A 2,899-nucleotide genomic window follows, 5' to 3' on the forward strand; every position below is an offset into this window, starting at 1 on the left:
TGCATTCCACATACTTGTGATAAACAGTGATGTAAAATATAGAATGGAAATGGGGAATGTGTCAAAGATACCGGCACAACAACCCGACCATATAACTGACAACAACAGAAGGTCACCAATAGGTCCTCAATGCAGCGAGAAATTCCCGTACCAGGAGGCGTCCTTCAGCTCGCCCCTAAATAAATATGTATACTTGTTCAATGATAATGAATGCCATACTAAACTCCAAATTATACACAAGAAACTAAAGTTAAAAATAATACAAGACTAACAAAGGCCAGAGGCTCCTGAATTGGGACAGTGGCAAAAATACGACGGGGTTAAACATGTTTATGAGATCTCAACCCTCCCCCTATACCTCTAGCCAATGTAGAAAAGTAAACGCATAACAGTACGCACATTGAAATTCAGATCAATTCAGTTCAAGAGAAGACCGAGTCTGATTTATACGTACAACTTGAAAAAAATACCTCGAGACCAAAGAACATGACATTTTGTCTCACTTGTAAAACCTTAGGAGATGAAAACCACTTTCCCCTCTTTTGTCAAATCAAAAATATTGTTCTTTCTATCCTCTGTATATGTAGACAGGTTACTGACATGCCAGCCCATCCTTCAATAAAACTCTTCGAAAGATAATGACTTCATCATATAACAGTACAATCCCTCATGTTATGGAGTTTAGTATCAGGCCATCATACATTATACGAGATAACATAACTTGTATCATATGCTAACAACTTGTTTTAGAATGAATAACTTGTACCACATGCTAACAACTTGTTTTAGAATGAATAACTTGTACCACATGCTACATTAACAACTTGTTTTAGAATGAATATCTACTTTTCAGTGATGCAAAGACCATGAGTGCATCAATATTAACATAAAACAAGAGGAGACACGCTGAAATGTCTCGCCTTTCTAACCATTGATATTATGTTGATAGTCATAAATATAAAGCTTTACTGTTATCTATGATGAGTTTACTTACTACAACTTTCACATCAACTTAATAGGATCCAAGAAAATTAGGACAAAGTCATTTAAAGCAAATAAGAAATACATGTACAACTTACAATCAGTAAAAACACTATATTTATATAGACTAAGTTTTTATATTTTTATAATTCGTTATTATGTTGTTCTGTTATACATGTACCACTGACTGTCCCAGGTTAGGGGGAGGGTTGGGATCCCGCAAACATATTTAACCCCCGCCACATTATTTATGTATGTGCCTGTCCCAAGTCAGGAACCTGTAATTCAGTAGTTGTCGTTTGTTTATGTGTTACATATTTGTTTTTCGTTCATTTTATTTTACAGAAATAAGGCCGTTAGTTTTCTCGTTTGAATTGTTTTACCTTGTCTTATCGGGGCCTATCATAGCGGACTATGCGGTATGGACTTTGCTCATTGTTGAAGGCCGTACGATGACCTATAGTTGTTAATATCTGTGTCATTTTGGTCTTTTATTGATAGTTGTCTCATTGGCAATCAAACCACATCTTCTTTTTTTATAAGTGATATACTGATCTTAGTTTCGAAGAAGTAGATTTAACCAAGAAAACTAAACATTGACCAATGAACAATGAAAATGAGGTCAAGGTCAGATGAATCATGCCAGGCAGACAGTTATTGTGATTCGTGTTTGGTTTTCCCGTTTGAATAGTTTTCTGTTCGGTGTGAGCCTAGGCTCCGTGTTGAAGACCGTACCTTAACCGATAATGGTTTAGTTTTATATGCGACTTGGATGGAGAGTTGTCTTATTGGCGCATATACCACATCTTCCTATATCTATGTACAGCTTACCATCATTCAATTCAACAAATATAGAAGACATATTGCTTATAGTTTAAGAAAAATAGACCAAAACACACAATCCTACCAGTGTGTAATGAACACCTGCGAGACTGACATGTCTCTGTAAAGGTTTGGTTAGCTTTTTATAATGGATGATCTCCTTTTAATGGTGTTAGTCGATATATAAATCAAACCACATGCAAGGGTGCTAGACTTGTCAGAATACAGATAATAAATAATATAGGACATCATGAAACTTCATGACCTTTTACGTCGTCACGGAAAATCGATTGGTTCTTCCATAAACAAACAATGGAAGAAACAAACATACTATTTATATCTATATACATGTCATCAAAATCCATCAATGTGCTGTCGTCTTTTGCCGTAGGAACCAGAGTTTGCATGTAACAAAAGATTGCAGGTTGTCGTGCTTACTGTAGGCTCACGACTTAAGAGCAGGCAGATCTGAAACAGCTTGCACCTTTCTCCCAATTAAGCCAAAGCTACATACCAAATACAAAACGCTCTGCGAAGACAAGTCTCTGTGAAGACAAGAAGTAGCTCTGTGAAGACAAGTCTCTGTGAAGACAAGAAGTAGCTCTGTGAAGACAAGTAGAATATGGTAAGAACAGACTAAAATTTCATTTTAAACATTCGATTCCAAAATAAAGGAAGTGGATGTTCGTCAGATGTTTAAATAACTCACATGGGAAAAATACATACCAAATATCAAATAATTCTGTCCAGTTAAAGCTGTTAGTAAACAAAACGTTTGTTCCTAAGCACGGATAGAAGGATGGACAATGTAATTGTTCCTAAGCACGGACAGAAGGATGGACAATGTAATTGTTCCTAAGCACGGACAGAAGGATGGACAATGTAATTGTTCCTAAGCACGGACAGAAGGATGGACAATGTAATTGCACTATGGTATAACTTTTGTTCCTAAGCACGGACAGAAGGATGGACAATGTAATTGTTCTTAAGCACGGACAGAAGGATGGACAATGTAATTGTTCCTATAATTTTCGCAGATGGCAGTTAGGTCCGCTGCTGGATGCCCTGAGGTAATCGGTGCCCTCAGGTAATCGTG

This window comes from Mytilus edulis, chromosome 11 (assembly GCF_963676685.1).
Source record: "Mytilus edulis chromosome 11, xbMytEdul2.2, whole genome shotgun sequence".
Lineage (NCBI taxonomy): Eukaryota > Metazoa > Mollusca > Bivalvia > Mytilida > Mytilidae > Mytilus > Mytilus edulis.